General features: G+C 41.2%; 1 protein-coding gene across 1 annotated transcript in view; it reads left to right on the forward strand.

Annotated features, from left to right (window-relative positions):
• LOC128117164 (uncharacterized) overlaps nucleotides 1-24,383 on the forward strand; it is a 99,837-nt gene extending 75,454 nt beyond the window's left edge. Inside the window, exon 14 of the mRNA XM_052749096.1 lies at nucleotides 6,737-24,383. The gene's annotated coding sequence lies outside the window, so the exon portion shown is untranslated. The remainder of the gene's footprint in view (nucleotides 1-6,736) is intronic.
• The last annotated feature ends 533 nt before the right edge of the window (nucleotides 24,384-24,916 follow it).

Genomic DNA, 24,916 nt, shown 5'->3' on the forward strand with positions numbered 1-24,916 from the left:
ACTACTGAAGTATGTGGGATCTGAGAAATGGCATCCTTTGGGTGGTAGTGATTCAGACTAGATGGTAGTGCTGGAAATGCCTTAGACCATCTCACTCTCTCCTGTCTTCTGAATACCATTTCATTCCATCTCTAGGCTCCTACCCCATGCTATATCTGTATCTCCTCTCTCTGTCTCTGTCTCTCTCTCTCCCTCCCTTCGTCCCTCCCCTTCCCCACCCTGTGTGTGTCGGGGAGGGAGGTGATGACCTTACAGGTAGAATTGGCTTTAGGAACCCAGAGAGGGGAAACAGTGCAGTAACAGTGGTTATACTGCCACTCTGCTCCCCATGATGTGGCCTGATTTCTGATTTCTGTCTGATTTCCTTAATGGCAGCATCCAGCCACTGGAGATGTCTCAGGGCAGCTCACAGTGTGGCGAGGAAAAGAGCTCACATGGTATCTGCCTTTTCCTCCAGGGTTCCAAGTGGCCAGGGATGGACTAGAGAAAAATCTAGGGATGAAGATAGGACACATAGAGTGAAAGGGAGAAAATCTAGGTGCTTTTTGCTTTTCCATGGGATTTCTCATTGGGATTCTCTAATCTTAACCTCTAAAAGGTTAAGTCCTGGATCTCAGTCCCAGGCAGCAGCTCCTTCCTATTTAGAAAAACATGCCGGTAACTCTTGTGAGACTCCCTTTCTCTGCTCTCCTGCATCTGAGATACTTGTCTTTGGGGGTCCTATACAAATTACTTCCTAAAAAAACCTCATAGGTTTTATTCTGCACACTATTTTCTATCTTCCTTGTATTTTGCTCATTGTTCATTTCTGAGGATGCGTTCCTTTGTTTCCATCCTAGACAGCAGCCAGTTGGTACATTCCTGTGTTTTCTGAGTACTCCTCCATATCTTCTGAGTACCAAGTAAATGAAAACAGTTTCTCAGTTCACATGACAATAAATGTGTGTGTGCTTTTTTTTTAAACCACGTAGTTTTTCCAGTTCTCTGAAAACACTATGTACATGGCCTACAATTTAATTCCAATGCAATGCTAACTAAAGCTAGTAAAGGCTCCACGATTTAAGGGCTCTGTGTCACAAGATTGCCTCCAGTGTCAGATTACAATCACACATGGTGAATCTTTGGGTTCCTAACACTTCTCTCTGACTTGGCTACTAGTCACTGGTTTCTACAACCATTTTCATGTTCAGAAATTTGTCACAAATACTCAAAAGAAGCCATGGAAACCCTTTTTTTCTTTTCTTTCTTTCTTTCTTTCTTTCTTTCTTTCTTTCTTTCTTTCTTTCTTCCTTCCTTCCTTCCTTCCTTCCTTCCTTCCTTCCTTCCTTCCTTCCTTCCTTCTTTCTTTCTTTCTTTTTTCCGAGATAGGGTTTCTCCGTATAGTTTTGGTGCCTGTCCTGGATCTCGCTCTGTAGACCAGGCTGGCCTTGAACTCAGAGAGATCCGCCTGGCTCTGCCTCCCGAGTGCTGGGATTAAAGGTGTGCACCACTGCCACCCGGCGCCATGGAAGCCCTTTAATGTTACTAGTTTATAATAAAATATTCTAAAGTCTGTGAGTGACAAGGTAGATGAGATGGTACTCGGGGCAGTGTCTAGAAGGGTAGAAGATACAGGAGATGCTGTCCCCAAGGAGTTGCAGTGCTCTACCATTCGAGTACATGAGTGCATTCACCAATCAGGAAACGTTCAGTTTCTATTAATTAAAATCATTAAAGCAGTTCAGTTATATAGACTAGATTAATTAAATAACTGACCTCTGGTGATTAACTCAATCTCCAATTCCCATTGCTGTCCCTGAAAATTAGGGGATGTGGCTCAAAGTTCCAGCTCTCTAAGCATATCTTGTTTGTTTTTGTTTTTGTTTTTGCTGGTGACCAGCCCTATCTTAATGCTACCTAGGAGCCACCAAAATCTCATCAGCATGCAAGTTTCCAAGGCTTGAAACTTGAAAAATTCCAAGGCTCTTTTACTCTTAGAATCTCATTTATTATGGAGCAAGGAACTAAGGCCAAATGTTAAAACATGCTCATATTGTATCTGTTACTGAGGAAACTAAGACTTTATGAGTTCTGTGCCAAGAGCTAAGGATGAAGATCCCTGCCTCCTCTCTTTATTTTTGACAGATCATAGTTGTCCATATTTAGAGGGTACACTGTGATAATTCAGTATATGTATACAATGTGTCACGATGAAATCAGAATAATTAACATTCCTATCTGCCCAAGCATTTGTTGTTGTTCTCTACCTTCTGTTCAGCAGAATTCTTGTAATACTAGTGTTCATTCAGTGTTGAGGTTTTCCTCTCAAGACCTGTTTTTCCTTGTCCATGTCAGTGTGTTCTTCTTAGAGAAGATTGCAAGCATGGTGTGTCATAGTAAAGACTATCTGATCTCCACCCCTGGTTCTTGACACAGAGCTTAAAAAGCCTTGAAATGTCCTGACATATAAGAGTAATAAGATGTCTTTGTTGTGCTGTAGGATGTGGGCAGTCACCAGAAGGAAAGATCCTATAATTAGAAGTTTGGAATTTGGGACTATCTCAAGGTCCAAGGAGGAAAGTGGGACTAAGTATTTAATTCAATCACAGTGACACTCAATAATGCTCATATAATGAATCCCTTCCCAAATACTTTAGTTTGTTAGGGAGTTTGCTTATTGGACTTGCTATACAAGTATGAGAATTTGAGTCGATATTCCTAACATCCATGTAAAAAGCAGGGTAAGTGTGGTGACACACACTTGTAAACCCAGAGCTGAGAGGCTGAAAGCAGGAGGCCAAGACAGAAGGACCCCAAGGCTTTCTGGCCAATCAGTTTAGCCAATTGGTGAGTCGCAGGTTTTGTGAGATATCATCTCTCCAGAAATAAGGTGGAGAGTAATAGAGGAAGATTCTCCATGCTGGCCTCTTGCCAAACATACTTACCATAACCCCCCCTACACACACACACACACACACACACACACACACACACACACACACACACACTAAAAGTAAATTAAAAATTCTTCTTTTCGAGGCTAAGTAGAGGTCACTGGTTCATAAATATACTGTTATGTAGGAAAGGGAGATTAAACCCTGACTCCATATGGAGTGAGCATAAAAGCTGTGGTTAAGACCCTTCCACACCTTGTCCTATGTGAATTATTCCAGCAAATTATGAAACCCAATTTTGGAACCCCTACTTTTATAACTTGTCAGTAGGAAATATGGATGATCTGAGATTTATGACCGGCATCTATCTCATTGGGTGATGGTGATCACTTTGGTGACTGTGCTCTTCAATATCTGGGGTCTGACTCCAACTCCAATAAAGCCAACATTTGATCCTATACACGTCAGATTAAGTTACAATGGAGGAAGAGCCTACCTGTATAGTATACATAACATTACAATATATGACTTTGTGCCATTCACTTAGAATTTGGGTAATTTCTAAAGTTATCAATCTTATATTTTATCAACACATTCATTCTGGAAATCTTGTCACTATTATATTAGTGTTTGTGGAACTTAAAATTTTAGACTGGCAGGTTATGTCTAGGTTCCATAGCTACTGCCAAGCAAATATTTAACCCATTCATGCCTGTCAAATTGTTAATTACAGCTACATAACAGATGTGTGTATGCACATAAGTGCATGTGCTAAGAGGGAAAAATAACAATCATGATTTTTTAATCACTCCTTAGGTATTTGGAGAGGGCAGGATTATCTCCCAAGTTTTTTTCCAGTTATGAACATTTTTAAACTTTTAATCTCTAGTCCTATCTTTTAACTTGGAATATAGTGTTACAATTTGGAAATTGAAAGGTTGAGCTTTAAGAAAGGCTGGCGAACCTTGAAAACCTTAATAGAAAATTAGTTGATATTTTATAAATGAGATCTCACTGAAGATTGTTCTTTTGAAATTGATGCAGAGTTAAGGACTGTCACCTGTGCTGCAAGAAGACACACATTTCTTTTTTTGTTTTGTGTTGTTTTTCTTTTTTACTTATTTCATTCATAACTAGAAAGATGACAAATCTCCTTTGATGATAACATTTTAGGGCAGGTAATATCTGAACTGGTCCTGATGTTACATAAAATAGCCTATGATATTTATCCAAAAGGGTGAGAGAAGATAACTATATGAATGATGAGATTTTTATTCTTTTTTTTAAAACATCTTTCTTTTATTTTTAAAGATTTATTTATTATGTATACAGCATGTTTGCCTGCAGGCCAGAAGAGGATGCCAGATCTCATTACAGATGGTTGTGAGCCAGCATGCGGTTGCTGGGAATTGAACTCAAGACCTCTGGAAGAGCAGTCAGTGCTTTTAACCACTGAGCCATCTCTCCAGCCCCGAGATTTTTATTCTTATCTAAGGGGAAGGATTTGATGGAGACATCTCATTTAGGGCTAAGTGTTCCAAGGTCTCTCACTCTGCATAATGTCGGGTTGTGGGTCTCTGTATTTGTCCTCATCTACTGTAGGACGAAGCTTCTCTGATGATGACTGAGCAATGCACTGTTTTATGAGTATAGCAGAATGTCATTAGGAGTCATTTTATCACTATATTTTTTCTTGTTTTGGACTAGTATTATTTAGTTTTGCCCTATGTCCCTGGGCTATCTAGTCTCTGTTTCTTGGTCATCCAAGTAGTGTCAGGTATGGGTTCCATCTTGTGGAGTAGGCCTTAGGTCAAATCACTTATTGCTTGGTTACTCCCACAGACTTTGTGACACCATTGCCCTAGCATATCTTGAAGGCAGGACACCATTGTAGATTAAAGGGTTTGTAGCTGGCTTGGTGTTTGTTTCTTTTTTGATAGCGTGCAGAGTACCTTCCTGTACCAAAGACCAGCTTGACATCTCCAGGTTCCATAAGTTGTGTAGCTTTTGTCTTCAGCAATGGGGCCTTGCTGTCAGGTTGTGGAGAGCAACCTATAGTCTTGGCAACAGCCTGAGTTGTTTAGGGATATCCATGGTGACCGTTTGGATAATTCAATTAGATGTAACCCAATTCCAGTACTGGAAGCTTTGTGTGGTGACAGAAGATGGCCAGTTGGGACTCTGTCTTCCCCATGATTTGGCAATTTCATTTAGATCACCTTCATATATGTATTTATTTCCAGGAAGTTTACTGTATTAGGTTTCCATACTACCCCTCAAATGCCCCTTAATTTTAGCTCTTTTCCTGCATTCCCTCCCACAACCCTCTGTATCCTCCCTGTCCCTACTTGATCTTCCCATTCCTGCCCCCACTTTCATCCATATCTAGCTATTCTATTTCCCTTTCCTAAAGAGAGATATCTGTTCCTTCTACCCCATTACTCTATACCTACCTTCTGCAGTTCTATGGATAAAGATTCTCAAATATAGCCCACTAAATCAACTAAGCAGGCCTCATATGGACTCACAGAGACTAAAACAGCAAGCATGGGGCCTGAATGGGTCTACACCAGGTCCTTTGTGTATATGTTATGGTTGTGTAGCTTGGTCTTCTTGTGGGACTCATAACAGTGGGAGCGGATGTGTCTCTGAGTCTTTTGCCTGCTCTTGGGACTCTTTTCCTTCTATTGAGTTGCTTTGTCCAGCCTTATTATGAGGGTTTTTACTTTGTCTTATTGTATCTTGTTTTGTCCAGTTTGGCTGTTGTCTCTTGGAGGCCTGCTGTTTTCTGAAGAGGAAACAGAGGGGGAGTGGATCTGTGGGAAAGCAGAGGTGGTAGGGAGCTGGGAAGAGCAGAGAGAAGGGAAACTGTGGTTGGGATGTATTGTATGAGAGAAGAATCTATTATCAATAATTAAAAAAAGATTCTGCATATAAATGAGATCATGTATTTCTATGCTTCATTTTTAATATAGTGGGTACTATGTTCTTTTAAGGTGTTATAATAGAATTTCATCATTTTAAACACTGATAGTATTTCTTTCTGTACATATGATATTTTCATTATCTAGTTATCCATTGATGGACATGTACTTTGATATGTTATATTAGCTCCTATAAATAATACTGCTCAATAAATAATTAACTTAACAGACTTAGATGTATACCAGAGGTGGGATTGTTGGATCACATGTATTTCCTTAAGCTACCCTTTTCGCATAATTAATAACACTTATTTGTAGCTAGAGTTTTCTCCAGTCCTGCCTGGCCCATGGTCAGGACAAATCTCTCTCACCTGCCAGTCCTGCAGCCGCTTAGACCCAACCGAGTAAACACACACAGACTTATATTACTTATAAACTGTATGGCCGCAGCAGGCTTCTTGTTATCTAGTTCTTATATCTTAAATTAACCCATTTCTATTAGTCTACAAGTTGCCACGTGGCTCGTGGTGGCTGGCAGCATCTCTCTGACCCAGCCTTCCACTTCCCAGAATTCTCTTCTCTCCTTGTCCCGCCTATACTTCCTGCCTGGCTACTGGCCAATCAGTGTTTTATTTATTAACCAATCAGAGCAACACATTTAACATACAGAACATCCCACAGCACTTAAATTATATTTTTCATTTGGATAATAGCCACTCTGACTAGAATCATGATGTGCTGGTTGATTTTTGTCAACTTGACACAAGCATTGACATATCTGGGGAGAGGAAACTCAATTGAGAAAATGCCTCCATTAGATTGCCTGTAGATCATTTTCATGGTTAGTGACTAATATAGTCTTTAATCTATTTTAAGTTGATTTTGTTTTGTATATGGCAAGAAATGAGGATCTTGTTTCATTTTTTCATTTTTCTGCAGGTGGATATCTGATTTTCCCAGCACCGAAATTGAAAATATTGTCACTTCTTTTTTTGAAAAGAAATTTTAATTGCATTTTTTTCGTGTGTGTGTGTGTGTGTGTGTGTGTGTGTGTGTGTGTGTGTGTGTGTGTGATTTTTGAAGGAGGTTCACGTGGAAGTCAGAGGACATCTTTCAGGAGTCAGGTTTTCTTTCCATCATGTGGATCCTGGGGATTGTTGAGGAATACACTGTAAAGATGTGTCTTTGCCTAAGGCACCTTCTGATTGGTTTAATGAAGAGCTGAATGGCCAATAGCTAGACAGGAAAGTATAGGCCAGACTTCCGGGCAGAGAGAAAACTCTGGGAAGAAGAAAGGCAGATTCTCTAGTGAGATGCCAGGGAGACACTGAAGAGGTTGGACATACTGTGCAGAATAGAGGTAACCTAGCCACATGGCAGAATATAGATTAATAAAAGCTGGTTAATTTAAGTTATAAGAGCTAGTGGAACAATCCTAAACTAAGGCCAGGCTTTCATAATTAATAATAAGTCTCCATGTCATTATCTGTGGACTGGCGGTCCACAGAAAGGCTGACAAGAACGCTTGCTACAGTTGTCAGGTTTGACAATAAGTGCCTTTGCCTGCTGAGCTGTCTTGCCAGCCCCTGTGTTCTTTCTTTATTGTGTATTCTTAGCACCTTTGTAAAAATTCAGTTGGCTATAGATGCACAAATTTCATTCTAGGCTTTTTAATCCAGTCCATGTGTCTGCTTTGATGCCAATATCATGTAATTTGGTAACTGTTGGTTTGTAGTCTGTTTTAGCTCAGGTAGTGTGATGACTCCAGCTTTGTTCTTTTTGTGCTGTTTGGCTTCAGCTAACAAGTTCTTTTGTTGTTTTTTAAAACTTATTTTTGTATATTTTAATTAAAATATCACTTTATCACTTTGTACCTTTTCTTTGTTTCCTTCAGTCCCTCATAAGTTTCCTCCCTCCAACTCCTACCATAAACCCACACTGTCAAATTGATAGCCTCTTCTTCACTGATTATTATTATTAGTGTGTGTGTGTGTGTGTGTGTGTGTGTGTGTGTGTGTGTGTGTGTGCATGCGCGTGTGCACACACACACGTACAAATATATAAATACATCTCACTGGTTATGTTTTTGTTTATTGTGTGTATATGGCTTCAGGGCTGACCACTTTTTATTGGATGGCCAATTACTTAGCTCATCTCTGGGAGAGGCTAATTCTCCCTCTCTCAGCAGTCATCATCATGTCTGTAATTCCTTGTACCATGATGTGATCCTGTGAGATTTTTCCCCCATCTGCCTTAGCATGTCCATTGATATTGCCGTTCTTCAGATCTTGTTCATGCATCCATTTCTATTGGAGACTTCCTGATACTCTGGTTTTAAAAATCTTTCATCTCCCTCTTCTATGATGTTTCCCGAACCATAGATGAAGGAACTGTGATGTGCACACACACACACACACACACACACACACACACACACACACACACACGCACACGCACACGCACACGCACACACTGAGGTGAAACTCCCCAGGATTCATTGATCTCTGCATGTGTCCAGTTGTGGCTTTCTGTGATAGTTTCCATTTGCTGAAAAGAGAAGCTTCTTTGATGAGGGGTGGTAGCTTATTTAGTTTCTGTGGTTACTCCATGTTATATACTCATTCATGAAAATTTGGAGCTAGAAACTGCAGATGAGAAAGAATGTGTAACATTTGTCTTTCTGGGTCTGAGTTACTTCATTCAATAAGTCTTTTCTAGGTCTATGCATTTACCCACAAATTTCATTTTTCTTTATAGCTGCATAGTGTTCCATTGTGTGCACATCTTCATTATCCATTAATCTATTGAGGTACATTTAGGTTGCTTCCATTTCCTAGTTATTTGATTAGGGTGGCAATAAGCATGGCTGAGCAATTATCTGTGGAGTGAGATTTTGAGTCCTTTGGATGTATGCCAAGGAATGATACAGCTAGGTCATATGGTAGATTTACTTTTAGTATTTTGAGAATTCTCCATACTGGTTTCCAGAGTGGCTGCACCAATATGCATTCCCACCAACAATGAATGAGGTTCCATTTTCTCACAACTGTGCCAACATTTGTTGTCATTTCTTTTGTTTATCTTAGCCATTCAGACTGGGGTAAAATTAAACATCAAAGTTGTTTTCATTTGCATTTCCCTAATTTCTAAGGATGATGAACATTTTTGAGGTATTTTTTAGCCCTTATTTTATTTCTTCTTCTTTGTTTAGATCCTTAGCCCATTTTTAATCAAGTCATTTATTTCATTGACATTTTTTGAGTTCTTTGTACAATTTAGCTCGGACCCTCCTTTTCTTACAGCCTTACTAACTTTATAGACCTCTAACTCCTTACCTAACCACTACTAGGAATATTTAGATAACCTTCTGCGCTGACAGCTATGCACAGCCAGAACCCCAGTTCAAGCCTCCCTGTAATTATCGTCATTGGCAGCATCTGGCCAGGTCCATCCCCAGATGGAGGAAAGTACCTTATAAGAGATACCTCTGTACTCTCTAAGAACAGACTTAAGCATTCAGGCTACCCGTTTGCGAGGGCCTGGAGAATGTGCCAATTAAGCTTAACTCTCTCCTTTCCAAAGTCTTATCTCTAGCTTTAGATCCACCCTTAACAATTAACTCAGAACTAAAGGGTTCCAACTTACAGGTACATCTAGCTGTGATGGAAGTTGCCTAGCCAAGTTGCCTAGTGATGGAGCACACTCACCAGAAATGGCGGGAGCAGAGATAGTTTGGAGAGATAAGGGTCAAAGGGATAAAAAGACAGTTTTATTTTCAGAGGAGGAGGATAGAACTTAGAGGTATGAGGAGACAGAGAGGAAGAGAGGAGTGGAGAACTTGAGGATGGAGAACTGAGAGGGATAAGAAGGATTTTGACCAGAGAGAATGTGTGGATGAGATGGAAGATGAGGAAGATCCAAATGGGGAAGTAAGTACTAGCTGGCTAAGAACAAGATGAGAAGGACCTAGATGAGGCAGAATTAAGATGAGAGAATTAAGATAGAATTTAGAGGGAACAGTAGATAAAGATAGAGAGAAATCAGGCAAGAAAGGAGCTAGGCACGAGAACAGAACTGAAGCTGTGTAGATAGGATTTTATCTCAGAGGAATAAAGTAGACGGACAAAGAGCTTGGTGTACTTAGATTCATTTCCCAAAAATAATTCTCACCATTCATAGTTCTCTCTCCTGAGCCCTTGGGAAGTATAATATTAAGGCTGGTCCTTTTAATATTATACAAGTATAGGTTCTTCTCTAGGCTCCATGATCTCACCAGTGACAGGTTTACACTACCAGGCACAAGATTCTTTCTCTTAAGCAGGCCTTACTAAGTTCAATTAGAAAGTTGTTGACTATCCTTCACGATATATGCTCCACTATTGCACACTTGGGGTATCTTGGTCTTCTGGTAATTGTTGTGGTTCCTAGGCATTACAACTCGGTAGGGCTATTGATTGTTGTCCTTTGTTGGCATTGGCAGTGCACAGCACCTTTGGAGACTATGTAAGCTAGTCTTCAGGAAGGAAGCCTCCAGGTCAGATACAGCTCAGTTCCTCCAAGTCCTGTTTGAAATGTATGGTGTCTTCAGAAACGGGGTTTTGTCTTCAGGTTCAGGGCAATTGCAATAGCCTCTGTTGCTTGGGAATCTCATGAACTAACAACTCGAAGGAAAGTTTTCCATGCCTAGCAGTGGGATTTTTGTTAGATGGTCTATGGTTTTTTAGGGGAAGCCTTATCCCTCCCAACTGTCATAACTGCATGCAAACTGTGTGTGTACACTTAAATATTACACATATATATTAAGTAAATATATGACATTTCAAACATCCTTAGTATTATTTATCTCTTACTTCCTCTCCCTCTGTATTGCCCTCCCTCCCTTCTCCCCACTTAAAGCCCCCTCATTTTTCCCATTTACCCATTCATAGTACCTGCGCCTACCCCTCTCTCTAGAGTACCCCTCCCCATGGTCCCTTTTCACTTTCCTGGTTTCTGCAGTTACTCCAGGTTATATATTGATGTCTAAAGATGCTGAGTTAGGATCCCTAAATAAGAGACAACATGCAATGTTTGTCTTTCTTTGTCTGAGTAACCTCACTCAATTGAATATTTTCTAGTTCCATCTACTTATCTACGAATTTTATGGTTTCATTTTTCTATATAGATGACAGAATTTCATTGTGTATGTGTGCCATATTTTCTACTTCTACCACTTTCAGTGTTTCTGGTTTTACTTTGGAGTCTTTTGTCCATTTGAAGTTTATGTTTGTGCAGGTTGAAAAATATGATTCTATTTTAATTCTTCTACATATGGACATCTAATGTCCCTAGTACTGTTTGTTGCTGTCTTTCCTCCGGGGTGTTTATTGGTATCTTTGTGAAATATCAGAGGGCTATAGTTACATATACTCGTTTGAGACTTTTATTGTATTCTACTGATCTCTATCTGTTTTATGCTAGTATCAGGATGTTTTTATAGCTCTGTAGCCTGTCTTCAAATCTAGCATGGTAATCTTTCCAGCATTGTTCTTTTTGCTCAGGATTGCTTTTGCTATCGAGGGTCTTTTGCAGTTGTATATGAATTTTAGAATTTTTTTCTATTTCTGTGAAGAATGTTGTGGGAATTTTGATTTGGGGTTGCATGAATATGTAAATTGCTTTTGGTAGGATAGTCATTCTCACAGCATTAATTCTACAAATTCATGAACCGGGGAGGTTTTTTCATCCTCTAGTGGCCTTTTCAATCTCTTTCTTCAAATATTTAAAGTTTTCAATGTAGCAGTCTTCCACCCCTTGTTTAGGACTCTTTTTAAAGTCAATTTTGAGTGCCAAGTTTCTATGCTCCCTTTCTCATCACATTTGTTATTGGCATCTAGAAAAGCTACTGAATTTTAAAGTTGATTTTGTAATCTGCCACATTTCTGAAGTGTTGATCATTTCTAAAAAGTTTTCTGGTAGAATTTTTGTTATATCATGTATTAGAACATATCATCTGCAAATAGGGATGATTCGATTTCTTTTCCTATTTGTATGTCTTTAATTTCCTTCTGTTGTCTTATGGCTCCAGCCAGCGCTGCTTTGTAGCTGAAGTTTTCTCCAGTCCCGCCCAGGCCCACAGCCACTCAGACTCAAATAAACACACAGAGGCTTATATTAATTAAAACTGTATGGCTTAATGGCTCAGACTTGTTAGCTAGATCTTACATCTTAAATTAACCCATTTTTATAAATCTATACCTTGCCTGCCTCATGGCTCATGGCTTACAGGTATCTTTATGTCTTGTTTTTTATGGTGGTGGCTGGCAGTGTCTCTCTGTTTTTGTTTTTTAGTTAGACTGTCCCGCCTATACTATACTTCCTGTCTGGCTACTGGCCAATCAACATTTTATTTATCAACCTTCTTCATTCACTGTATTGAAAAGGAGTGATGATAATGGACAGCCATGTCTCACTTCTGATTTTAATGGGATTTCTTTGAGTTTTTTTCATTAAGGATAAATGTTGGCTTTGGGTTTGTCGTATATGGCCCATTTTTATGTTTTATTTCATTTAATGACTTATGTATGTTGAACCATCCTTGCTTCTCTGAGATAAAGCCAATTTGATCGTGGTATATGATCTTTTTGATATATTTTTATTCAGTTTGCAAGTATTTTATTGAGGATTTTTGTATATATGTTCATCAGGGATATTGGCTTTAGTATTGTTGTTATGTCTTTACTGGATTTAGTATTAGACTAATACTGGCTTCATAGAGGGAACTTTGAAAAATACCGTCTATTCCTAATTTTTTGAATAATTTAAGAAGTATTAATCCTGCAGTGAGACCTTTTGGCCTGGATTTTGTTTTGTTTGTTTGTTTTGGGTTTCTTTGTTTTTGTTTTTTGGAAGGCATTTAAATTACTGTTTCAATTTTCTCATTCCTTGTGTCTGTTTAAGTTCTTTCTTTTTTAGACTTTTTTTTTATCGATTCTAAATAAGCTAACTAACATACAAAAAGAAAAGGGAAAAAAAGTCTGGTCATGGAAGTTGTAGTGTGACACTGTGAGCCACATATTATATGCTTTAGTCCATATATCTTTACTTAACTGTTTGTTGCAATGAGTCATTGGTCTGGTTCAAAATCTCTGGCTGCTACTACGTCCTCCATACTGGGCCCTCACTGGGACTCCTCTTTGATATTCTGTTGTTGCCCTGTGTCGTGGAGATCCTACAGCTTTGGATCTCCAGGTCTGGCCCCTTTAAGTGCTCCAGCAGTTCATAGATAAGGTGAATGTTGGGGTGGGCCAACTCATAGCCCTGGTTCTGGGCCTAGGTGGTAGCTGGGTTGGTCAGCCTGCTAGCTTTACCTCATCACCACCACCAGTGCAAGCTCTCCACCATTGACCCGGATAGCTGACCCACTATAACAGACAGCAAGGAGAAGGGCCAGTTCTCGTGCCCTCATGCTCTGGGGGGATGGCTCACCCACACCCACACCCATGCCACCAGGGCCAGCTATACTGTTTTGCCCAGGCAAAATGCAGGGCTGCTGCAGTTGGTGAGGTGCAGAGCCAGCTCTCTGGCTCCTGTGCCCCCAAGGCCAGCTCTCCTGCCTGCCACAGGTGGCAAGGAGTGTGTGTGTGTGGTGGGGGCATCTTTCTCTTACCCATGCTACCGCATGGCAGATGAGGGAGAGTGGGGTCATCTCTCCTGCTCTCATACCTTCAGGGCCAACTCACCTGCACCTGGCCCAACAAGGTCAGCTCTACTGTGTTGCCCAGGTGAGGTGTAGGGCTCACTCTCCCAAGTACGGCACCCAGTGAGAGGCAGGGCCAGCTCTCCCACTCACCAGAGATAGTGAGGGGCAGGGGATGGAGGAGGGCAGATGAGGGGTGGGGTTAGATCTCTCACACACTTAGGGCCGGATCTCCTGTGCCCCTGTCAACAGGGTCAGTTCTAGTGTATTACTCAAGCGAGGTGCAAGACCTGTTCTCCCAAGTGCTGCACCTGGTGAGGAGCAGGGTCAACTCACCCACTCTTGTTTCCTCAGGATCAGCTTTCCTGTCTGCAGTAGGTGTTGAGAGGCAAGGGGCGGCACTATTTAAGTTCTTGATCTCTTCTTGCTTTAACCTCAGTGGTTTGGATAAATCTAGGAATTCATCCATTTCTTTTGGATTTTCTAACTTAATGAGTATAGTTTTTAAAAAGTATTCCCTTGTAATATTCTAAATTTATCTGGTGCCTGTTATACTGTTTTCTGGTTTATCTCTGATTCTTTTAATTTGGGTCATTTCTTTCTTTTGGTTAATAGGGCCAGTGATCTGTCAATCTCGTTTACCTCCTCAGAGATTCAGCTCTTAGATTTGTTATTTCTCTGTATTGTTTTCTTTTATTTTTCATTATTTCTTATCCTCTACTGGTTTTGGGTTTGGTTTCTTTTCATTTTTCCAAATTCTTGAAGGTTTGTCATTAAGGCATTTGTGCTATTTCTGATTTTTTAAATATAAGTGCTTAGAACTATAAATTTCCTCCTTAGGATTGCTTTTAATGTGTCCCAGAGGTTTTGTTTTGTTGTGTTGTCATTTTCATTTAATCTCAGCCTATCCTAGAGAGTAAGTTCAATTTCTTGTAGGTGGCAAAAGCTTGAGTTTCTTGTAGACAACAAGATGATTTTGTTTCTTAATTCATTTAAGTAACCTGTGTACTTTGATTGGCGAGTTGAGGCCACTAATATTTTTAAAGTTATTATTGAAAAGTGCGTGTTAATTGCAGTCATTTTTTAAAATTTTTGTAGTTGTTTCTTGTTTGTGTTCTTAGTCATACTTTGTGTCTCAGTACTTAGGACTAAGTTTATTTTCTTCCTATAGTTTCTTGGCTATGTTTATTTCTGTCTTTAGTCTGAAGCATTGCTTCCAGTATTCTCTATAGGGCTAGTTTGGTGGACATATTTTTTTAGCATATATTTACATCATGGAAAGATTGTCTCTGTCCTTCAACTGCAGCATATAGTTTTGCTTGGTAAAGTAGTCTAAGGCCTTAGAACTTGGAGTGCATTGCTCCAAGCTCCTCTGGCTGTAAAGTTTTCTATTGAGAAATAAGCTATTTTTTTGGATGGGTTTTCCTTCATATGTGACTATGGCTCTTCTCTTGCGGCTCTCATATCCTCTATTTATAGATTCTGTATTAGTGTTTTAACTATAATATGCCACTGGAATTTATTACCTGGTCCTGTCTAGTTGGTGTTCTGTGTGCTTTATTTGGGTATGTCCTTAATTTGGGGATTTTTTATTCCATGAGCCTTTTGAAGATCTCGTCTATGCCTTTGACCCAGGATTCTTCTCCTTCTGTGCTCACAATTCAGAAATATTGTCTTTTCAAGGTTTCCTAGAGTTCCTGGGTGTTTTCTCTCTGTGATTTGTTTGTTTGTTTTTTCATTTTATTTGCTTGATTAGTTCAATTCCTCTACTTCTTCAAGGCTTGATAGTATTTTTTGTGTATTATCTATTTAGTTTTTATAACAATAGTTTTAGGTAAGCCTATTCCCCCACATACCAAAAAATAAAAATAAAATAAAGATGCAAAATTTTAGGCACAACTAGTGAATGACAAAAGCTGAATTTGACAATAGCAGTCTTACTGAGAGTAAAAAAAATATATTGTACGAGCCATGAATTCTTAAATTCTTAAAATTTTTTTATTTATTCTTCTCTCATATATTATATCCCCACTGAAGTTTCTCCTCTCCTCTCTCTTCCAAGCCCCACCCACCTCCCCTCTCCTCCTGATCTACTTCTCCTCCTCCTTTCTCTTCAGAAAAGGGCAGGCTCCCCCAGGAATATCAACCAAACATGGCATGTCAGTCTATAATAAAACTAGACACATCCCTTTATATCAAGGCTGGAGGAGGCAACTCAGTAGGAGGAAAAGGGTCCCAAAAGCAGGCAAAAGAATCAGAGACAGCCCCTGCAAGCACTGTTAGGAGTCCCACAGGAACACCAAGCTGCACAACCATAACACATATGCAGAAGATGTAGGTCAGACTCAGGCAGGCTCCCTGATTGTTGGTTGAGTCTCTGTGAACCCCTATGAGTCCTGGTTAGTTGATTCTGTGGAATGTTTTGTTGTAGTGTCCTTGACCCCTATGACTCCTACAATCCTTCCTCTTCCTCTTCCTCAGGTTTCCCTGAGCTCCACCCAATTGTTGGCTGTGGGTCTCTGCATCTGCTCCCATCAGTTGCTGGATGAAGACTCTCTGATGATGATTGGGCTAGGCTCAGGTCTATGAGGATAACAGAATATCATTAAGAATCATTTCATTGATTTTTTTTCTGTTCCTGTTTGGTTCTATCCTTGGTCTCTGGTTTCTGGCCCTCCAGGCAGTGTCTGGCATGGGCTCCCTCTTGTGGCATGGATCTCAATTTGGACCAGTCATTGCTTGGCTGCTTCCACAAGTTCTGCGCCACCTTTACCCCAGCACATCTTGCAGGCAGGACCAATTGTAGGCCAAAGGTTTTGTGGCGGGGTTGGTGTCCCAAACCCTCCACTGAAAGACTTGCCTGGTTATAGAAGATGAACATTTCAGACTCCATATACCCCATTACTAGGAGTCTTCTCTAGGGTCACCCTCGTGGCTTCCTAGGGGTTTCCATTGCTGTAGGTTTCTACCTTGCCTCCGAAATGTCCCCCAGTTCCAGTCATCTCTCCTAGTACTCTCTCCCTCCAACCCCTACTTAATCCATCCTGTACCTATCCCCACCTGTCCCCAGTCTCCTCACAAAATCTATTCTATTTCCCCTACCCAGAGAGATCCATGTGTTCCCACTTGAGCCATCCTTGTTACTTAGCTTCTCTGAGTCTGTGGATTGTAGCATAGTTATCCTTTATTTTACATCTAGTATCCTCCTATGAGTGAGTACATACCATGTTTGTCTTTCTGGGTCTGTTACCTCACTCAGGATGATTTTTTTCTAGTTCCATCCATTTGCCTGCAAATTTCATGATTTTATTTTTTCTTTTTTAAAACATTTTAATTATTAAGAAATTTTGTATTCATTTTACATACCAACCACAGATCCCCCCTCCCTCTTCCCACTCCTAAGCCTTCCCCCTCAACCCATCCCCCATTCCCACCTCCTCCAAGTCAAGGTCTCCCATGGGGAGTCAGCAGAGACTGGCACATTCAGATGAGGCAGGTCCAAGCTCCCCCCCCCCCCCCCCCCCCGCACCAAGGCTGCACAAGGTGTCACACCTTAGGCACTAGACTCCAAAAAGCTGGCTCATGCACCAGAGACAGATCCCGATCCCCCTGCCTGCAGGCCCCTTAAACAGTTCAAGCTAAGCAACAGTCTTGCATCTCCATACGGCCTAGTCCAGTCCCATGGGGGCTCTTCAGCTATTGGTCTACAGTTCATGGGTTTCCACTAGTTTGGCTGGCTGTCTCTGTACGTTTTCCCATCATGATCTCAATGTCCCTTGCTTATAGAATCCCTCCTCTCTCATTGATTGGACTCCTGGAGCTTGGCCTGGCGCCCGGCCATAGATCTCTGTATCTGCTTCCATTAGTTACTGGATGAAGGCTCTATGATAACAGGGTATTCACTAATCTGGTTACTGCAGTAGACCAGTTCAGGCACGCTCTCAACTATTGCTAGTAGTCTAAGGTGGAGTCATCCTTATGGATTCCTGGGAACTTCCCTAGCGCCCTGTTTATCCCTATTTCCATGATGTCTTCATTTATCATGTTATCTCTTTTCTTGCTCTCCCACTCTGTCCCTGTTCCAGCTCGAACATCCCATTTCCTTATGTTCTCATCCTCCATTCATTGCCCTCTATTACCTGCCCCCCTCACCCCCAGTTTGTTCATATAGATCTCATCTATTTCTCCTTCGCTGGGCTATCTATGTGTCCCTCTTAGGGTCCTCCTTGTTAGCTAGCTTCTCTGGAGCTGTGGGTTGTAGTCTGGTTATCCTTTGCTTTACATCTAGTATCCACTTATGAATGAATACATACCATGTTTGTCCTTCTGAGTCTGGGTTACCTCACTCAAGATGATATTTTCTAGTTCCATCCATTTGCCTACAAATATCATGATATCATTATTTTTTACTGCTGAGTAGTACTCCATTGTGTATATGTGCCACATTTTCTTTATCCATTCTTTGGTTGAGGGGCATCTAGGTTGTTTCCAGGTTCTGGCTATTACGAATAACGCTGCTATGAACATAGTTGAGCATCTGTCCCTGCGGTATGATTGAGCATTCCTTGGGTATATGCTCAAGAGTGGTATAGCTGGGTCTTGAGGAAGATTGATTCCCAATTTTCTGAAAAACCACGATACTGATTTCCAAAGTGGCTATAGAAGTTTGCATTCCCACCAACAGTGGAGGAGTGTTCCCCTTGCTCCGTATCCTCTCCAACATAAGCTGTCTTCAGTGTTTTTGATCATAACCATTCTGACAGGTATAAGATGGTATCTCACAGTCATTTAGATTTGCATTTTGCTGATGATTAAGGATGTTGAGCAATTCCTTAAATGTCTTTCAGTCATTTGAGATTCTTCTGTTGAGAATTATCTGTTTAGCTCTGTAGCCCATTTTTAAATTGGATTGTTCAGTATTTCGATGTCTAGTTTTTTGAATTCTTTATATATTTTGGAGATCAGCCCTCTGTCAGATGTGGGGTTGGTGAAGATCTTTTCCCATTCTGTAGGCTGTTGTTTTGTCTTTTATTTTTCCGGAGACAGGGTTTCTCTGTGTAGTTTTGGTGCATGTCCTGGAGCTCACTTTGTAGACCAGGCTGGCCTCGAACTCACAGAGATCCACCTGGCTCTGCCTCCCAAGTGCTGGGATTAAAGGGGTGCACCACCACCGCCTCGCGTTGTTTTATCTTTTTAACAGCTGAGTAATACTCCCTTGTGTACATCCCTCCCCCACCCCCTTTCTTACCATATTTTCTTTATCCATTCTTCAGTTGAAGGACATATAGGTTGTTTCCAGTTTCTGGCTATTATGAATAATTATGCTATGAACATACTTGAGCAAGTATCCTTGTGGTAGGATGGAGCATCCTTTTGGGATCCTTTGCTCAGGAGTGGTATAGCTGAGTCTTGAGGTAGATCGATTTTTTAAGGAATCTCCATATTGATTCCCATAGTGGCTGTACAAGTTTGCACTCCCACAAGCAATGGAGAGATGCTCTCTTGCTCTACATCCTTGCCAGCATGAGCTGTCACTTGTGGTTTTGATCTTAGCTATTTGACAGGTGCAAGACGGAATCTCAGAGTCACTTTGATATTCTATCTTCTACTTGAACCATTCTGCTTGTAAGGCTTTTCCCTGTATTTTGTAATTGTGTTATTGAGTTTTTCAAGTCCATCTTCATTTCAGCTTGAATTCTCATCAATATTTCTATCTCTTTACTGAATTCAGTTTTCAAATCTTGGAGTTCATCAGTTCATTCAGCTGTATGTTTGTATTTTTAGACATCATTTAAGCATTTATTTCTGTACTCTATATGTTCACTGGGGCTTTTGTTCATGTCTTTTTTAAACACTTTGAATTCTTGATGAAATTTATGACAGTTCTTTTAAATTATGTGTTCTGGTATTTATTGGGGTAATTTTCAGTGAAGAACATTTCTATAAGACTAGTAGCTTATAGAAGGGGAGGGGAGGAGCGCATACAATTTTTATATTGTTTGTGTTTTTGTGATGTGCCTGGGTATGTGGACTCATTTCATTGGTTGTATGTCTGGTATCAGGTTCTAGCTTACCTGAGACTGGGCTGGTGCCGGAGCTGCATATCTGTAGCTAGGCAGGAGAGTATGGGGATGACATTGGCAGGTGAGGTTCTGAGGAGCTCACCAGGCAAGGCAGGTGCAGGAACTGCATTTCTAGAGCTAGAGCCTGGCTCAGGAAAGCACAGATAGCTCAGGTGGTGTTCATTCTTGGAGAACTCAACAGGAAATACTAGTGCAGAAGCTGCACAGTTAAAGCTAAGTGTGAGAGTGTGGGAATGGTGCTGAAGGGAGGGTTCTCGGAGAGCTCACCAGGCAAAGTGAGTGTGTGACATGTGCATTCAGGGTTAGGCCTGAGTGTGTGGAGATGATGTGGGCAGTCTTGGTTTTCTATTGAACTTTAACTGTCTTAATCTTGTACAGATATTGTGCAGAAACCACAGGTGCTGTGTCCTTGAGTCCATGTTACATCCAGAAGACAGATAGTATTTCACAGGGTCCCTTCCCTTCCTTCACCTCATACGTTGTATCTGTCCCCTCTTCTGCAATGCTCCCATAGCCTTCTGTTGGGGGAGGATTGATACAGATACCCATTTAGGGTTGAGCATTTATACTTATTCTCAGCACTTAACCAGTTATGAAGCTCTGCATTAACCACTGCTCATTTCTAAATGAAGCTTCTCTGACCAAGAGCAGCACAAATATATGAGTATAAACATTTAAGAGGGCAGTTTGGCCAGCCGGTGGTGGTGCACACCTTTAATCCCAGCACTAGGGAGGCAGAGCCAGGTGGATCTCTGTGAGTTCGAGGCCAGCCTGGTCTACAGAGTGAGATCCAGGACAGGCTCCAAAACTACACAGAGAAATCCTGTCTCAAAAAAAAAAAAAAAAAGAGGGCAGTTTGACTTCATAATCATTTATCAAAATAGCGATAGCAGGTTCTATCCTAGAATCTATGATCTCCTTGACATGGATTTTTCATGAGGTTCACAGTACCAGGCCTGAAATCACTCCTGTGGAGTAAACTGTGAATGCAACCAGAAATCAATTGGTTAGCCCTATAGCTGTCCTGCCACTATGGCACCAGTGGCTACAGCTTGCCTGGTGCCTCAGTACTGTAGCATGTAGGGTCAGCACTGGATATGACCATTGTTGTCTTTCTTCCCCCAGCAGCCTGCAGAGCACCTTCTAACACTATGAAATCTATCCAACCGAGAGTTTCCTGGTCAGTTCAAGATTGATTTACCTAATTGAGTCCATGTGACAAATGCACTCAGGGACCAGTTATGTCTAATTCCTATGGGGCGTTTACCCACCAACCCCACAGTTCCCCAGAGTTTTGTTGAGTGTGAGCAGCAGGAAATATTAGATAGAAGGATTTATTGCGGAGAATATCGCGGAGATAAACAGATAGAAAATAAAGGATAGCCTCGAGAAGGCCTGGAACCTTTTCCAATGAGCCCCGACTGTCTCTGCCCCAGGGTTTTTATAAAGACGCCAAGGGTGGAGCAAAAGACCCCCTCCCCCAGCACAGCCAAGTGCAGACCATCTCAGACACCTACACTCAGGCCCGTGGTCCTAATCATCCTCTATGCAGACATGCTGGGTAAAGCCACGAGGAACCCGAGAACGGGCTCCCACAAATTCCTATTACAATAATTGTTAATGGAATAAAAAGAAAGCTCAACTTTCACAATCACTGCCTTAAAGGAAAACACATGTTAGATTCTTTTGGAATGCAAAATGGTTTTTGCTACTTCAATATGCAAAAAGTTGAGTTCACATATCCACTAAAGTATCAGGGACTAAGGAGGACCAGCCCCTCGATAGTCCCCTCCCAGGGTCTGGGAAGAATTTACAACCAGCTGATAATTTAATCTTTGATGATATGAAATGAATCTACATACATGAAACTCTTTAGTCCATGCACTTTATTCTTCTGAGTCAGTTTTTTCTCTACGCTGCTTCTATTCTGCTCTCATGCCTAGCTTCTTTCTTGCCTGATTTCTCTCTACATTTATCTGCTGTCCCCTCTGAGTTCTATCTTAATTCTCTCATCTTAGTTCTGCCCCATATAGGTTCTCATCCATCTAGTTCTTCACCATCTTAGCTCTTCTCTCCTCTCTCATCTTGTTCTTCCTCATCTTGTTCTTCCCCACCTGGCTCTTCCTCATCTTCCATCTCATTCCTCTAGTACTCTCTTCTAGTCATCCCATCTAGTTCTTACCCATCTCACTTCATTCCTCTCCAGTTCTTCCCCATCTAGTTCTTCCATTCTCTTTTCTCTTCTCCATCTAGTACTTCTCTGAAAATAAAACTTTTTAGCCTTGGACCCTTATCTCTCCAAGCTATCTCTGCTCCCGCCATTTCTGGTGAATGTGCTTGGTCGTTAGGCAACCTGGCTAGGCAACTTACATCACAGCTGGATGTACCTGTAAGTTGGAACCCTTAGTTCTAAGTTAATTGTTAAGGGTGGATCTAAAGCTAGAGAAAAGACTTTGGAAAGGAGAAAGTTAACTTAATTAGCACATCCACCAGGCCTTCTCAAACAGGTAGTCCGGACGCTTAAGTCTGTTCTTAGACAGCACAGAGGTATCTCTTATAAGGTACTTTCTTCTATCTGGGGATGGTCCTGGCTGGATGCTGCCTCTTGTATAATATTAGCAGGACCAGCCTTAATAGTATACATCCCAGGGGCTCAGGAGAGAAAACTACTAACAGCAAGGACTATTTTCAGGAAATAGAATCTCAGCACACCGAGCTCTATAGTCCACTTGCTTTAATTCCTCTGGCATAACATCCTATCTACACAGCTTCAGTTCTGTTTTTATGCCTAGCTCCTTTCTTGCCTGATTTCTCTCTATATTTATCTACTGCTCCCTCTAAGTTCTATCTTAATTCTCTCGTCTTAATTCTGCTTCATCTGGGTCCTTTTTACCTTGTTCTTACCCAGCTAGGACTTCCCCATGTGACTCTTCCTCATCTTCCATCTCGTTCCTCTAGTACTCTCTTCTAGCCCTTCAATCTAGTTCTTCCACATCTCAGTTTGTTCCTCTCAAGTTCTTACCCATCTAGTTCTTCCATTCTCTTTTCTCTTCTCCGTCTTCCCGTGCCCTGGAAGTCCAGGTATATATACACTTACAAGCAGTATTCCCTTAGCAGTGCAAAGCCAGGCTTCCAGGGTCAAATGGAGGGGTGATAAGAAGCACACAGAGACACAGTAATTGTTAATTATCATTTGCAACCCAAAAGGGAAGTGACTAATGGGGAAATGAATTAACTAAAGGCTAAATTCAGGTAATATCTAAGAAAAGGGATCTTATGTGCTCCACTATAGTCTTAAACATGATTGGTAGAAAATGTTAAGAATCTGTAAGTTGCTAGGTCAATGGAAGAAAATTAAACTGCCTTTTTCCTATGGCTCCTATCTGTCCAAGCTACCTGCCATTTTTCTGCAGGGTGGGGGAAGGTGTGCTCTGTCACTAGGCAACCTGTGTACAGCTAGATGCCTCTGGTGATAGTTAAGGGGAGATCTGGAACTAGAGGTAAGATTTGGGAAAGGAGGAATTTAAGCTTAATTGGCACATCCTCCAGGCCCTCTCAAACGGGTAGCCTGGATGCTTAAGTCTGTTCTTAGAGAGTACAGAGGTATCTCTGATAAGGTACTTTCCTCCATCTTGGGATGGACCTGACCGGATGCTGCCAATGATGATAATTACAGGGAGGCTTAAACTGGGGTGGCGGAGCATAGCTGTTAGCGCAGAAGGTTATCTAAATATTCCTAGAAGTGATTAGGTAAGGAGTTAGAGGTCTATAAAGTTAGTAAGGCTGTAAGAAAGGAGGGTCTGAGCTAAATTGTGTAAAACTATTACTTAATGTCCACCTGACCTAGGCAGTGTCTCCTTGTGGAATTTACCTTAAATCAGGAGACTTGCATGTGGAGTGTTATTACTGTTAGTCTTTGAATGTGGCTAAGGGAGATATCTGATTCCAGAGGAAGCCTTTCCTAATGCTGTTCTCCAAATACCTTGAATGTGTATGTCCAGAGAGTGATCAGTCCACACTGTTAGCCCTTCTTAAGGAAAAATCAATTGGGAAAACTATGAAGACACACATGATTTTCATAACAGAATACAGCTGATATATAACAAGCCAAAAGCTCCTTGGAATTTGGCTTCCTCTGGAGGAATTCCTTGATCTCTCCAGGTAGTGACTTTGCCATAACCAGCTGAGTTCTTATAATATATTCCTGCAGCCCGCAGCAGCTGCCAATGACGATTAATTACAGGGAGGCTTGAACTGGGGTTCTGGCTGTTCATAGCTGTCAGCACAGAAGGTTATCTAAATATTCCATTAATAGAGGGGAAATGGTGCCCAATAAATGGTGGAAAAGCTACAATAGCACACGAGAAATTCATAGTAGGAAACGGCTAATAATCAAAAACCAATATCACCAAGACTCCCTGAGCCTCAGCTTGACCTCTGGAAGGCCCTTGGCTTCTTCCAGATATTAGCTTGTCATAATCAGCTGAAATCCTGCTTCATATATTTTTGTTGCTTGCAGCACTAAAGTTGTGTGTGGGGGGGGTGACTATGATTTAGCTGAATAGCTTTGTATCCTCTTTCATGACTCATATGTCCTTTTGCCTACTTTCTGTCTCTCCTCATTACCTAGGACTACCCTCTCTTTGTCTCTTTTATAAATTTTTGGTTTTTACCCACACTTTATCTGTTTGAGAGGGGTTATGTAACCTGATTGTTTTCTCATTTACTCTGTTTAAAGCTATATCAAATAATTGTATTATAGTGTTTGCTAATAATTAATTTGTATTACTGTATATAAAATAAAGTATGTTTTTTTCTTTCTTTATTTCTTCTTTTATTTAATTTTTTTTCTTTTACATACCAAACCCTGTTCTGCCTCCCTCCCCTTCTCCCACTACAGCTCACCTACCCTCATTCCACCCCCATCCCCACTTCATAGATGGTAAGGCCTCTCTTGGGTAGTCAATACAGGCTGGCATACCAAGTTGGGGCCAGACCTAGCCCCTCCTCCTTGTATCAAGGCTGAGTAAGGCATCCCATCATAGGGAATGGGCTCTAAAAAGCCAGTTCATGTACCCAGGATAAGTCCTGGTCCCATTGCCAGGGGACCCACAAACACATCAAGCCATGCAACTTTCACCCCCATTCAGAGGGCCTAGTGTGGTCCCATGCAGGCTCCCCAGCTGTCAGTCCAGAGTCCATGAGCTCCCACTAGCTTGGGTCAGCTGTCTCTGTGGTTTTTCCCATCATGATTCTGACCCTCCTTGCTCTTATAAGCCTTCCTCCCTCTCTTCAACTGAACTCCAGGATCTTGGCCAAGTGCTTGTCTGTGGGTCTCTGCATCTGCTTCAATCAGTT

The sequence above is a fragment of the Peromyscus californicus genome, unplaced genomic scaffold, assembly GCF_007827085.1.
Source record: "Peromyscus californicus insignis strain IS unplaced genomic scaffold, ASM782708v3 Scaffold_10__1_contigs__length_136768540, whole genome shotgun sequence".
Taxonomy (NCBI): Eukaryota; Metazoa; Chordata; class Mammalia; order Rodentia; family Cricetidae; genus Peromyscus; species Peromyscus californicus.